Source organism: Otolemur garnettii, unplaced genomic scaffold (assembly GCF_000181295.1).
Source record: "Otolemur garnettii isolate 467f Iridium unplaced genomic scaffold, OtoGar3 scaffold00040, whole genome shotgun sequence".
Classification (NCBI taxonomy): Eukaryota; Metazoa; Chordata; class Mammalia; order Primates; family Galagidae; genus Otolemur; species Otolemur garnettii.
This window is the reverse complement of record NW_003852435.1, coordinates 7,968,363-7,983,999: the sequence shown is the minus strand read 5'-3', so window position 1 is coordinate 7,983,999 and position 15,637 is coordinate 7,968,363.

Here is a 15,637-nt window from a genome sequence, read left to right as displayed (position 1 = left end):
ACCAAAGAAGCTGTGTCATCAACAGGAAGAAATAGCGTATTTTGCCTGTAAATGCCATGCTGTTTGGGAAGATGACATTTTAATTGCCTGTTGGTGGTCTAGCTTTACTTTTTATCTCACAATTGAGGACTTAATGACTTTTCATTTGCATCGTGTCAAAACTGTCTTCACTGTGTTGTATTTATTATGCTTTTCTCCATTTTTCACAGATCACATATGATTTCATTAGGAAATTACAACTTGCATCTTTATTTTCCATCATGTTCAATCAGTTACAACTCTCCAAAATCATTTATTTCTCCTAGATATACAAAGGCACATCAGTACTAAAGGGCTAATTAATTTGGACTTTCATCTGTGTTTCTTCCCTGCCCTTTTCAGCAAAATAGACAAAGCACATCATTTACTAGTCACTGTTATAATAAGCACTAATTTCCACTCTTAAGTAGTTATTGATCTAAATAACCAACCAGAGAAAAATCATTAAGAATACAGAATACCCACCACGTGATGGATGATCGGGTATGAGTAAGCATGATATTTATAAGAGTAATTTTTCATATCTTGGGGAAAGACTTGAAATATAAGTGAAAAAAATCAATACAATGTTGTAATCACATAAACATACACTTAAAGTCTTGGTAGCATTGCTCTTTCTTGTTCATCCTTTCTGTGCTTTTTCAAGGTTCCAATAACTCGCACATGTATACAATCTTAAAACATTTATTTTTATAGTAAAAATAATTTTCATACACAGAAAAAGATACATTTCTTCTAAAAAATATTTCGAAGACTAGCGATATTCCCATTACTCATTTTTGGTAAGAATTCATACACTCAAAATCACTGAATAATGTTTCACATTAAAAAAGAATAAAAAAATACATAAAATGTTTTACATTGGTATCGAGGCCACAATGTTGTTCAGACCCAGCATGTTGCCTCTCAGGGAATATATCACTAAAACACTGCAAATGAGAGCAGGATCTCGCTATTTCTTTTTTTTTTTTTTTTGGAGTTTTGGCCAGGGCTGGTTTTGACCCTGCCACTTCTAGTACATGGAGCCGATGCCCTACGCCTTGAGCCACAGGCACCACCAGTCTCACTATTTCTTAAAAGGTCAGGTAAACAATTTAAGCCTTGAGGGCCACACAGTCTCTGCTTCAATTACCCTACCATTTGGTGCACCAAAACAGTCATGGATTGGACGATACATAAACACATGAGCATGGCTGTGTTCTGATAAAACTTTATTTACAAAAGTAGTTCATTATTTCCAGAGTAGGACTTCTCAAAATTTAATGTGCGTATAAATCCTCTGAGGATTTTGGTATAAAGAAGATTCTGATTCAATAGATATGCAGTGCAGTGGAGCCCGAGATTCTGAATTTCCAGCAAGTTTCCAGCTGAGCCATTGCTAACTGGGCTGAGGACACCACTTTGAGCAGCAAGGTAGAGGACTGACTTTATTAGCCACATAATATATTGATTAGTCCTTGTCTCAGGGGACAGACTCCACTAAGAGATAAAAACATGTTATGTTTACTCACAATATATTTGCAGAGTGTTATGATAACACTATTTTTGCTAAACAGTTTCTACCTTATGCCCTGTTTTATAGGAAAAAAATAGGACATTAAGTAGAATATAGGTGGTTTTAAATATTTAAAAATAGTTTACTCAAGAAAGACAATCAGCTGACTCTTAGGTAGGCAAAAAGTCATTTATTTATTCATTCTAACAGCATTTATATTTTGCATCTAGACGCTATGTTGCTGATTTCTTGGATAGAAAGAATAATATCTGATTTCAAGAAGTTCACAGTCAAGCAGGACAGACACACGCACAAAGAGATAATTACTTTTATTAAAAGAAAGAGGTGACCCCCAAATTAGTTTTGTCTGGATGCATTCAAATCTTTTCACAGTTCATGGATTGTAGAGATAGACGACACAGCAGCTTATCCACCATTTGTCATACACACATTCAACTCCTAACAAGTCACAGGTGGTACTTTTACAAATGCTCCCACAAAAACTTGCTACCTCAAGGTCTTGTGATGATTGTAACCCAGATTTCATCCAGAATTCATCATGAGGTCACATTAACTAAAATGATTTAAGTCTTGACATCTCTACTTGGATGACCAATAGATGTCCCAAACTCACTGTGATCAAAATCAACTCCAGAGCCCCCAAATCTGTACCATTCCCACCTCCCTATCTCTTTGATGGCAGCTCCATCCTTCCTGATGCCCGTGTCAGCCATCCTTGATGCCTCCCTCTCTTTAACACAACAAATCCTGTTTTACTTGGGAAATCTATTTGGAGTCCAACCACACCTGGCCACTCCCACTGCTACCATTCAGTCCAAGCTTTCACCTACATTACTCCAATATTCACTTAGCTGGCCTATTAGATTCTACACTGTCCTCAGGGCAGCAGCCCAAAACATCCCGTTAAACTTAAATACGATCATGTCATTCCCTAACCCCAAATCTCACAATATCTTTCTGTTTCACTCAGAAATAAAAAGCCTACAAAGCCCTTGTGACCTAGCCTCACACTTTTCTGTACTCATATCCTACTATCACTTCCCCACCAGCCATGCTGGCCTTCGTGGAGTTACTAGAATATGCCAGCCACATTCTGGACTTAGGGACATTTTTCTAGCTCTACCTTCTGCCTGAAATATACCTCCTTCATGTACCTTCTTGGCTAATTCTCTTATCTACTTTAGTTCTCTGTTCAGATATCACCTTCTTATTAAATCCTACTCAGATTATCTTCTTCCCCTACACCTGCACTCCTAACCTATTTATTATACTCTTCTCTTTTTGAATTTTATAGCATGTATCGTTTCCTCTCATACTAGTTTTTATTTGGAAATATTAAGGGGGTATAAGTATTTTTGTTACACGGATAGCTTTGATGATGATCAATCAGGGCTGTTAGTGTGCCTATCACCTGAATAATGCTCATCATACCTGATAAGTAGGTTTTTATTCCTCCCTTCCTCCTCCTCCTCCCTTCACCTTACTTGATTTCCAATGACTTTTACTTCTCTCTGTACCATACGTGACCATCATTTAGTTCCAAATTATTAAAAAGTACACGTGGTGTTTGTTTTTCCATTTATAAGATACTTCACTTAGGATAATGGTCTCCAGTTATAACTACATTGCTGCAAAAGACATTAGTTCATTCCTTTTTATGGCTGAGTAGTACTCCATGGGAGAGGTGGATGGATGGATAGACAGACAGATAGATAGAAATGATAACTACAGATAAATGTATGTCTAATATACATATATATTATACGTGTCAATTTTATTAATCCATTCATGAATTGATGAGCATGTTGGTTGGTGCAACCCCACCCATAGTGTATAAGCACTCCTTTCTCTGCATTCACACCAGCATCTATTGTTTGATTTTTCAGTAACAGCCATTCTGACAGGGAGAAAGTGATATTTAATCATTGTTTCAATTTGCACTTCCCTGCAAGTAGCTCAATTAATTAATAAAGTTGAGCATTTTTTCATATGTTTGCTGCGCATTTATTTGTTTATCTTCTTTTGCCAACTTTTTGATGGTTTGCTTTTTCTCACTGATTTAAGTACTTTATTGATTCTGTACGTTAGCCCTTTGTCAGATGTATAGTTTGTGAATATTTTCTCCCAATCTGTAGGTTGTCAACAATTTACTTATATAACATACTTATTATTTATTATCTCACCCACATACACATTATGTCACTTGGATGACCTTGTACAAGCACCACAAAGGCAGAAGCTTTGTTTCATTCATTGCTTTGTCTCCAAACCAGGAAGAGTGCCTGGCACAGGTTTGTTGTTGAATTGATTGAATCAATGTCACCCCATTGCCCAATCTAGGACCTTCCATGCCCGTCAAGGTGTGACCCAGATATGTGAGGGAGTCCCCAGGAGCATCTCCCATGAGTTCAGAAATAGCCCTCAGATCTTTGCCTTGTTGATGGTTCTATTTATGATGATTATCGAGAAAACCTTCCATACAATTCTGCTGCTAAACTCGTCAACAATGTAATGACTCCCAGCCTGTACCAAGGATGAAGCTTCTGAATCTCCTAAGCAGCAAACCGTGCTACCTCATTACACTAAAAATTGTGCTCTGGAAGCAGTGTAGGGAGTGCCCATCTTTCTGATTTTTGACCACACTTTGTTTTAAGGACACCACAACAGACCTGTAGACAGAAGCCAATGGACTACTACAGCTACAGACTCCTCTAGAAACCCAGAAATGTCTGAATTCCACCCATAGATGCTACTTAGGGTCAAACAAGGGGCCTCCAACACAAGTTCACCATTCTTTGCTCCTCAGATGGTGCTGCCAAGTCATGCTGATAGACAAGATAAACAGTGGAAATTTGCTACTTTGTCAAGATATCTCTCTGGTTATTAAGTGTGGCTCTTATAAACTTTAGTTAGTACTGTGGGGTCGGAAATGTTAAGGTTAAGTAAAAAAGCATGTATGTGACAAGCCATGCCTAACCTAAAATGTACAAGGTACTTGTAGTTCCTTGAAATGAATAAAGAAAACCTTCCTTATTATACATTATTCAAAGGCAATTTGAATACCCATCTTGTTATACATTATTCAAATGCTGTTTTTCACAACAACAAATAAATACTCTACAGTCCCCCAGTGCCAAAGGATATATCAATATTGGATGAAGTTCATTCACAATATTTTATTTAGAAACAATTTAAGAGTCAGAATCTTTCCATTACTTTTATAAATGTAAATTTGGTGGCTTTTTTCCTCTTCTGAATTACATTTAAATTCTCTTGTCTTTGAAGTGCTCTAACTGCAGTGTTTCTGTTTTCATCAGGGCAGTTTGAGTGTCAGACTGGCTCGGGTAACAGTCAGTTGTGTGATGGTGGTGCTTTTTCTCAATTTCCTTGTCTGTAAAATAACCAGTTTGGATCATATCAACCCCAATACATTTTCCAGCAATTTTCTTGATCCCATGTTTTAAGAAGAAATAACCCAATTTTAAAAGTTGGAAATGATTCCCTGTTAAGGTCAAACAGAGTTGGAAATGACTCACTATTAGACTCAAACAAGGGTCTCTCCAATACAAGTTCCCTATTCTTCTAAGCGATACTGATGGATGAGATGGGCAGTGCATATTTGACACTAGTGAGGCATTCAGAGTCAAAATCAAGTAATTATTTTTAAGAGCTCAGAAATACTTTTATAGCTTAAAATTTCCACATATATTATCTGAAAAAAGACTTTTGAGGTAGGCTAAACTAACATAATTATTTCAATTTTATAGATTCATCCTCTTGATTCGTCAATCAGGTATCATTTTTTGAGCACTTACTATGTGCCAGGTATTATGTTAGGCCCCAAGCACGTGAAGTTGCCTTGCAGTTTCTATCTTTAGGCATTAGGTGAATTGGATATAAGGTAATGGCAATAAAAATCCTGCAAATCTAAAGTGGAATTATCCAAGAATACAAAATAGATACAAAGGGGAAAAATCAATTCTGTCTGGAGAGGTGGGCTAATACTGTTTCCTAAAGGATATGAGACTTGACTTGAGATTTGAAAAACGGGTAGATGGTGGGAAGCAACTATAAGAGGGACTTTACCTAACAAATGCAAACAGTGTAACCTAATTCTTTGTGCCCTCAATGAACCTGAAACAATGAGAAAAAAAGAACAACAGGTAGATGGGATAGTGGGGAGGAGAGAGGTGTTCTGATCAAGGAAGACAGTAAAGCATGAATCATGGTGACAGCCTTTGGGATGCATGTAATTCCCTATGGCTGGGACACAGGTATAAGGAGAGTCAGAGGAGAGGAGGTAAGAGAGGACTGGTATCTCATGTCAAGAAGTTATGTTTCATCCAGCAGCAATGGGGAATTGCTTAAATATTTTAAGCACAGGAATAACTTGATTCAATTTACATTTTAAAAGCTTCCTCTAACAATTTTTTGTATAAATTTATGAGATACAAATGTAATTTTGTTACATGCATAGATTGCAAATTGGTGAAGTCAGGGCTGTCTGTCACTCAAATAACATATATTACATCCATTAAGTAATCTCTCATCATCCACCCCACACACACCCCTTCACACTTCTGAGTCTTCAGTGTCAATCATTCCACATTCTATGTTTGTGTGGACTCACTATTTAGCTCTCACTTAAAAATGAGAACATGGAGTTATCATCTTTCTGTGTCTGAGTGGTTCCTCTTAAGATAATGGCCTCCAGTCCCATCTGTGCTGCAAAAAAAAATTATGACTTCATTCCTTATAGCAGAATAGTATTCCATTATGTAATATATATATTATATTTCTTTATCCAGCCATTCATTTGTGGCACTTAAGGCTGACTCTGTATCTTTGTTCTTGTGAATAGTGTTGTGATAAATATAAAAGTGTGGATGCCTTTTTATATGTTTCTTTTTCATTGGGTGGATACCCAGTAGTAGGATTGCTAGATTAAATGGTAGTTCTATTTTTAGTTCTTTGAAAAATCTCCATACTATTTTCCATAGAGGTTGTACCAATTTACATTCCCATCAGCAATATATAAGTGTTCTCTTTTCTCCACATCCTCACCAACATCTGTTATTTTTTATCTTTTTAGTAAGATATACCATACAAATATACCATTCTGACTGGTATAAGATGATATCTTATTGTGGTTTTAATTTGTATTTCTCTGATGACTTTGGTGATTTTGAGCATTTTTTAAAATTTCAGATTATCAGGAGGTAAAAACATTTTGGTCTTCACATCTTTCGTGTGGTTAAAGTCAGAGTTATAGGTGTGTCCTTTACCCAGCAAGTATGTAATACATGTATGTATTCCTGTGTAATGTATCAGTGGGGTAGGAGTTTACCCATCCCTTTCTCCCTCTCCCCTCTACTTGAATTTCATTGAGTTTTACTTCCATATGAGCATATTGATTAACTAGTTCCAATTTAATATTGACTATATGTGGTGTTTGTTTATCCATTCTTGCAATACTCCACTTAGGAGAATGGTCTCCAATTTCAGCCAGGTTGTTATAAAATACATAAGAACTCCATCTTTTTGTGGCTGAATAATATTTCATAGGATACATATACCATGGTGTATTAATCCATTCATGGGTTGATGGGCACTTGGTTGTTTTCACACCTTTGTGATTATGAATTGTGCTACCATAAACAATTCAGTGCAAGTATCTTTATAATAACATGTCATTTTGGGGGGTAAATACCTAGTATTGGTATGGTAGGATCAAATTGTGGGTTTACTTTTAGTTCTTTGAGGAATCTCCGTACTACTTTCCATAGAGGTTGTGCTAGTTTGCAGTCCCACCAACAGTGTATGAATGTTGCCTTCTCTCCACTTCCACAACAGCCCATGTTGCTTGGGACTTTATAATATGAGCTATTCTCACTGGGGTTAGGTGATATCTCAATGTAGTTTTGATTTGAATTTTCCTGATGATTAGAGAAGATGGACATTTTTCCATGTGTTTGTTGGCCATTTTTTCACAAACCTGTTGACCATTTGTATATCTTCTTTTGAAAAATGTTTATTCATGTCCTCTGTCCACTTTTTCATGGCTTTATTTTTTGGGGGGGTTGTTGTTGTTGTTGTTATTTACTTCTTTGAGTCCTTGGTAAATCTGAATAGTAATCTCTCAGATGTATAGTTTGCAAATATTTTCTCCCATTCTATGGGTTATCAGCTCATTCTATTGATTCTTCTTTTTCTCTCTCCTCCCCTCCCCTTCCCTCCCTTCTCCTTCCTTCCTTCCTTCATTTGCTGTGCAAAAGCAGCTTTTTAGTATATTTAAGTCAGATGTCTACTTTTGCCTAGACTAATATCCAGAAGAGTTTTTCCTAGGTTTTCTTCTTTTATTAGGTTCAGTTCTTACATGTAAGTCTTTAATCCACTTTGCGTTGACTTTTTATATGGTGAGAAATAAGGGTCCAGTTTCTTTCTTCTGCATATGGCTATCCAATTTCCTATCACCACTTATTGAAGGGACTATCTTTTCCCCAGTGTATGCTTTCGTTAATTTTGTCAAAGATCAATTGGATCTAAACATGTGGCTTTTTTTGTGTTCTCTATTCTGTTCAATTTATCAATTTGCCTACTTTTATACCCTATTTTGATTATTAATTATAGCCTTCATATGATTAATTTAGTTAGGTAACGTAATGCCTCCAACTTGGTTCTTTTTAATCAGGGTTGCTTTGGCTATTGAGGCTCTATTTTGGTTCCATATGAGTTTTAGAGTAGTTTTTTCTAATTGTGTGAAAAATGATACTGGTATTTTGATAGGGATTGCATTGAGTCTCCAGATTGCTTTGGCAGTGTGGTCATTTTATTTTATTTTATTTTTTGAGACAGAGTCTCAAGCTGTCCTCCTGGGTAGAGTGTCGTGGCATCACAGCTCACAGCAACCTCCAATTCCTGGGCTCAAGCGAGTCTCTTGCCTCAGCCTCCCAAGTAGCTGGGACCACAGGTGCCCACCACAACGCCTGGCTATTTTTTTTTTTTTGGTTGCAGCCGTCATTGTTTGGTGGGCCCAGGCTGGATTCAAACCCACCATCTTAGGTGTATATGGCTGGCGCCTTAGCCACTTGAACCACAGGTGCCAAGCCAGTGTGGTCATTTTAATGATATTAATTCTTCTGATCCATGAGCATGGGGTATTTTAGATTTATTTGTGTACTTTATTACTATAATCTCTTTCATTAGTATTTCATAGTTTTCCTTGTAAAGATCTTTCCCCTCCTTGGTTAAAATATAGTCCCAAGTACCTTATTATTATTTTTTTTTTGGTAGCTATTGCAAATAACAAGGTCTTCTTGATTGGGTTATCTGCCAGACCCTTACTAATGTATAGAGATGCTGATTTTCATATGTTGATTTTGTATCCTGTGACTTTACTGAATTCATTTATCAAATCTAAGAGTTTTTTGGCAGAGTCTCTCAGTTATTTTAGATTTAAGATCATATTATCAGAACAGGGATAAATAATTTGACTTCCTCCTTTCCAATTTAGATGCCCTTTATTCCTTTCTCTTGTCTAATTGCTTTTTTAGAACTTCTAGTGTGCTGAACAGCAGTGGGGAGCGTGGGCATATTTGCCTTGTTCCAGTTATTATCTCTAACATCATTTTAGAAGGTGAGTCAGATCATGGCAAGGAAGGCAGGGAGTTGGTATATTAGTTTGTTAGTGGCTGAGATAGTGAAATACTACGCACTAGGTGGCTTAAACTACAGAAATTTATTTTTGTAGTTCTTGCTAGAAGTCTGAGATCAAGTAGTTGGCAGAGGTGTTTATTCTGAGGCCTGTAGATGATCATCATCTTCTGTGTCTTCACATCACCACCCCTCCACCCCCCACCGTGTTTGTGTATATTCTTCTATCTCTCTCTTCCTAAAAGGACACCAGTCATACTGGACTAGGGCCCAACCATATGACCTTATTTTACCTTAATTGCTTTTTCAAAAGTCCTGTCTCCAAATACAGTCACATTCTAAGGTACTGAGGGTTAGGGCTTCAACATATGAATCCAGGGCTGGATGAATCCAGGGTTAGGGCTTCAACATATGAATTAGGCTGTAGCAGACAGGTTTGGTAAGGGCTGCTGCATGGTTCAGCTGACAGACAGTGGCCAGGATGAAGTACAGGAGCAGTGGGGATGCAGGGTGATGATGATGCACAGGGCACATGACAGAAGACTCAGTCACCACCTGGATCTGGGAAGGACAAGAAGAGGGAGGAGGACCCCGGGTGCTCCCTGAGAAGGGCTGAGGCAGGTATAAAGAGGTGATTTTGAGTCAAGTGTTGAGATATATATATATATATTATTATATGTATATTATTTGGGGGGATTCATTGAGGGTACAGAGAACCAGGTTACATTGATTGCATTTGTTAGGTAAAGTCCCTCTTATAATTGTGTCCCGCCTCCAAGAGGTGATATATTTTGATATTCTATGCTTTAAAAAATTTTTTACATAAGTACATATCTCACAGTTATATACTATTAAAAGCTTAAATCAAAAGGAAACAATTGCTTCCCCATCCACCCACTATGCCATCTCTGCTCCCCAAAATGCAACCACTTTCAACTCTTTAGTGCTTTCATCTGCCATTTACCTTCGTGTTTCTCTATGATATTCATATTCTGTTGGTGGGACTTAACATCACTTGTCTCCTAATTTCAGAATGAATTTGGAGGCTTGGGAGGTCAGATGGCTGAAAATCAAAGTATCAGCGTGATTACTGGACAGAGCAGATGAACTTTCTAAGAGTTCATCCTGCTTAGGCACAAGAAAAGTGGACAAACAGCAGAAAGACTGTGACCCTGAGAGTTTCCCTTACAGCTACGGGAGAGGTGGGGGACTCCTGCAGCCTGAGTGCCTCTGTGGAGGGCTCACAAAAGCCTAACCATGCTTAGCTCCTGTGCTCCAATTTGCCAGTCGGAAAAGGCAGGGGAAAGATATTGATTCCATCCTACAAAACACAAGCAAAGGGGTCAAAAATAAAATTAAGAATAAAGTTGATGATATGAAGGAATTATCATTAATTTTTATGCTAGTGATGGTATTGTAGTTATGATTTTTTTTTAGACAGAGTCTCACTGCATCATCCTGGGTAGATTACCATGGTGTTATCATAGCTCTCAGCAACCTTAAACCCTTGGGCTCAAGTGATCTTCTTACCTCGGCCTCCCAAGTAGCTGGGACTACCAGACATGTACTACCATGCCTGGCTAGTTTTTCTACTTTTAGTAAAGATGGGGGTCTTGCTCTTGCTCAGGCTTGTCTCAAACTCCTTAGCTCAAGCAATCCACCTGCCTCGGCCTCCCAGAGTGTGAGGTTTCTAGGCGTCAGCCACTGCACCTAAACTATGGCTATGCTTTTTAAAAAGTCTTTCTTTTTCTTTTAGCAGTGAAACATTTATGGGTAAAATAATATCTGAGATGTTTTTAAATTAATATGATCAGGGAATAATTGCAGGTTTAGAGGAAACAGGATAAGCCATGGGTTGAAAATGGGTAAGAAGTGCCTGGGCCTTTATTATTAGTTTTCCCTAGTTTTATACACGTTTAAAATGTTCCATAGTAAAAAGTTAAAAAAGAAAAGATAATTAAGTTACAAGGAATAGACAGATGCAGTGGCATATGCCTATAGTCCCATATATTCAGGAGGCAGAGGCAGGGAGATTGCTTAAACTCAGGAATTTGAGGTGAGCCTGGGCAACACAGCAAGATCCTATCACAAAGGAAGGAAGGAAGGAGGGAAGGAAGGAAGGAAGGAAGGAAGGAAGGAAGGAAGGAAGGAGGGAGGGAGGGAGGGAGGGAGGGAGGGAGGGAGGGAAGGAAGGGACTTGTTCTTGAATCCTTCTACTGTATGTTCTGGCCAGAAATACGTCACTTGGTGGTTTCTAGCTGCAAGGGTGTATGGAAAGTGAGTACTTCAGTTTTCCAAGCTGTGCAGTAGAAGTAGGGAAGGGAAAACTAGATTGGGAATGGGTGTAAGTAGCCAACTAACAGTACCTACCATATCCTGTTTTATTGTTTTGTTTTGTTTTTCCTATTCTTAAAGAACAGCTTCCTTGAGATATTATTTGAATTCCATAAAGTTCACTTTTTTTAAATGTACAATTTAGAGATTTTTAGTATATTCACAAAGTTGTATACTGATCACCACTATCTAATTCCAGAATATTTTCATCACCCCCAAAAGAAATTTCATACCCATTAGCTGTCATGCCTCACTCCTCCTCCCACAGGCCTGCTGCAGTGCGTGCAATCTTGATAAGACTGTAAGTTAAGTGTCCCACCCTTCCAGCCACCCTGTGGGAATGACTCAAGTTAGTTTATGTTTTTGTCTCCTGGAAAGTTGAATCTTAGAAAACAGGTAACGGGATGAAAAGAGTTCAAGGCCAGGTGTCCCTGCTGCTAGATTCCTGCAGTTTTCCTGGGCCTTGTCTTAGGAGCCTGCTTGGTTCAGTATTTTTCTTCTCTTCTGTTAGTCATGCCCTTATCATAAATTTTTTTTTATTTCCAAGTCCCTTTTTTGACTGCACTAAAGCAACTAACCTGTAAAAAGCCAGCATTTAATAACGTTTGTTGAAGGACTATGTCATTTTAGCTAAAGGCAAAATACAAGGCAGAGAATACTAAATGAAATAAAAACATATGTAAGATTCCAACTTTCATTTTGGGCCAAAATTATTGTTTTACATAAGTTTTACTTCAGAGACTACATGCATAAAATGTTCCTCTTTGCCAGTCTCTTCATCTTAAATGTCAATGATTGTGTGTTTTTAGATCTCTTTAATCTCCCATGGAGTTTCTATGTACTTCCCACTGTCTGCTGAGCCCATGCCCTCTTTACCCTCATACCTCCTTCCCCTTGAAAGGCATCAGTTATCTCCAGACAAGCAGTTATCAAAGGAATCTCTTTTTCACGTGAGTCTTTGTGAGTTGTCAGAATGACAGTCTCTGAGGGATGTTATATCGCCGCCTGCAACTATGAAAGGTACATTTTCTTTTCTTTCAAATGTATCTACTGGAGTTATGGTTTTGAGGTCATCTTTGGAAACCTTTTGTTCATAGCCAACTTGTCTCTAAATGTCTTGGTACTTCTGATTCTGCTTGTTAGAAGGTTAGAGATAGAGGAACTTTAGAAATATTCTCTTCCAAATCCTTCTGTTCATGGAGAGGATCAGAGGCCCATGCTCAACCATCATGTACTCAGCACTTACAGGGGCTGCTGTGAGCACCTGGTCTGGGGACTCCTTGGCTATTATTCTTCTCTCCAGACTACTCTGTTTTCTCAGTTTTTATTTTGTTTATTCTCCTTTAGAACCCCACATTCTTTAATATATTAAAATACTTTCTCTTAAATTTTCTGTCTCTAGTCTCTTAATATTTTTTGACCTCAGGAGAAAGGTATCACAGGCAGGGTTCTTCTGGAAAAAGGCTGTGAACTAGCATTTCCTATAGGGAGTTTGACCCTTCTTTGGGTCAAAGGCCTGTGGAAGTGAGGGCTGATAATGGATAGAAGGAAAAGTTAAATTGCAATGCAGGCGCCCAAGAGTTTTGCCCAGGCCCACAGAGGAGCTCTGGCCCTAGGAGTTGCTCCCAGCCACAAATGGCTGGCTTAGCCATTTGATATGGCCACTTCCAGAAAGACCTGACTTTGGGCTATGGTGGCTCTCCACAGCTGAGACCATTCCTGGATGGGCTGAGAGCTAGAGGCTGTCTACTGACAATCCTAGAAGCTATGTAGCAAGTCCTTCCACACTCATTGCAGATGCTACTACACTAAGGTGACCAGATTTTAACATTGGTTAAGTGGGACACCATTGAGGGGGTGGGGGTGGGGCCTGGGGGGCAGGGCCTGACAACAATGCAAACTTTGATAAGCAGTTCTCAATAATCAGTTCTCAACAATTATTTGTTATTAAATTTTAACATTATAAAATTAACAAAAGTAATATAAAATGCATATCCTGGTGACATAGCCACATGGCAGCCGAAAACCGTATATTCCCTTCCTGTTCTCCCGTGTTCCCTAGCTTGTCTTGCATTCTTTCCAAAAATGGGGGCTTTTTAAAAATGCCGCAGGATGCAGGACAAATTGTTAAAAATCGGACTGTCCCGCCAAAAGCGGGACTTCTGGTCACCTTATACTACACCCGCCCTACCCCTACAAAGCTAACACTTTCAGCTTGCTCTGTGACAGACACTGTCCTAGACATTTCTCACCATCCCTGTCCCTGAGAAGCTTATAGACTGGTGGGAGAGAAAGGTAATAAATCATTATCATAACGTGAATCACAAAACTCAACACATAGAGGTAAACAGACATACACACAGGGTGTGATCTACTTACAAACACATAGAGAAGAGAGGGGCTGACTCAGTGTAGGGAGGACCCAGGGAGACCCAAACATAAAGAGCTGAGTAGCCTTGGCCTTCATTAGCAAGGGGAATCTGCTCTGGGTTCCCTTGTAAAGCCTTCCTTCCTTCTTTCCTTTCTTTTTTTTTTTTTTTTTTTTTTTTTGAGACGGAGCCTCAAGCTGTCCCCCTGGGTAGAGTGCCATGGCATCACAGCTCATAGCAACCTCCAACTCCTGGGCTCACGGGACTCTCCTGCCTCAGCCTCCCAAGTAGCTGGAACCACAGGCGCCCGCCACAGTGCCCTGCCATTTTTTAGTTGCAGCCATCACTGTTGTTTGGCGGGCCGGGCTGGGGATTCGAACCCGCCACCTTAGGTGTATGTGGCTGGCGCCTTAGCCACTTGAGCCACAGGCGCCGAGCCCCTTCTTTCCTTTCACTGGCTGTCTCTCTTTCACTATCATTTACAGAATATGATCCTCTTAATTTCTCATTCATTTCATTCATTTTTCTTATTTACTTCTAATGTTTATGAAGCCATGTTTCTCTAAGAAGATAGTGACTCAGCCTGTTTTAAGTTAAGCTTTGCAATCTAATTGTTACAGGACATTTTCACATATTCACTGTGATTGCACACCTGGCAAATGGCATTTTCAAGGGATCTGTAGACTTAATGGGTTCGGGTTTCAAATATGTACATAATTCAATTCCTGGTCTTAATAAAAGACATTATGGACTAACTGCTAAGCAAAAATAATATCGTGGAAAGGGTGGGGAGTGGAAAAAGGACTTGGTTAACAAGTGCTTACTTCTGATGAGATTTCTAACAGGCTATGCTGCCAGATCTGAAAGATTATGTTGCAAAATTTACAACATAAAGCTTAACTTAAAACAGGCTGAGGCACAGTCTTCTTAGATTGAGAAAAATGGCTTCATAACCATTAGAAGAAACAAGAAAAATGCATGACATGAGTGAGAAAGGGAATATAATCAGGAAATGCAAAATTGGGACTTAAAATTCTATGGCCTAAAATGCAAAGAAAAGAAAAACTTGCCACATTCAGCCTTGAGAATTAGAGGAGAGTAACACAGCACGGTGCATTTGAAAATAATTGACAAACTGTAAGCCTCCTCAGAGTCTGGATGCTATCCATTTGCTGGGGGAGCCGGCCTCAGACACACACAGGGGAAGATCATTGATAAGTCGAGCGTGCCAAGCCGCAGCCTCATTGCCCTGGGGAGCTTCCCACACACGGTGAGTACGAGTAAGGACAAACCTCAAACCCACAGAGCGTTGCGCTGGAATGCTCGCAAGCCAGGCGCTCTGACTGCAGGTTGGCTGCAGCCTTCTGGCAAGTGACAAATGGAAAGCACCCCAGAGCATTTGTTCTTCATGCCAAGAAAAGCCTGTGTAGTCAGGGACCCACCGTGGTTCTGAGCCTAGAGGGCTTCAGGGGGGTGGGTGGGGGTGTTAGGAAGACACAGTCATTATACTGAGTCATTACGCTACCTCTCCTTTCAAAGTGGAGTCAAGCCCAATCTGTCCTTGATGGCCTGTAAACATTTGTAATACTATTCACTAAAATTTGGGGAAGCAGAGGTGAAATCTTATCCGGATTGCTCAGCCTAACCTGGAGGGCTTGGTAAACTTAGCCCCAGGCACAGAATCATCCTGCTGGATGCCTGGGCAGCTTCTGAGTGATGTGACCTT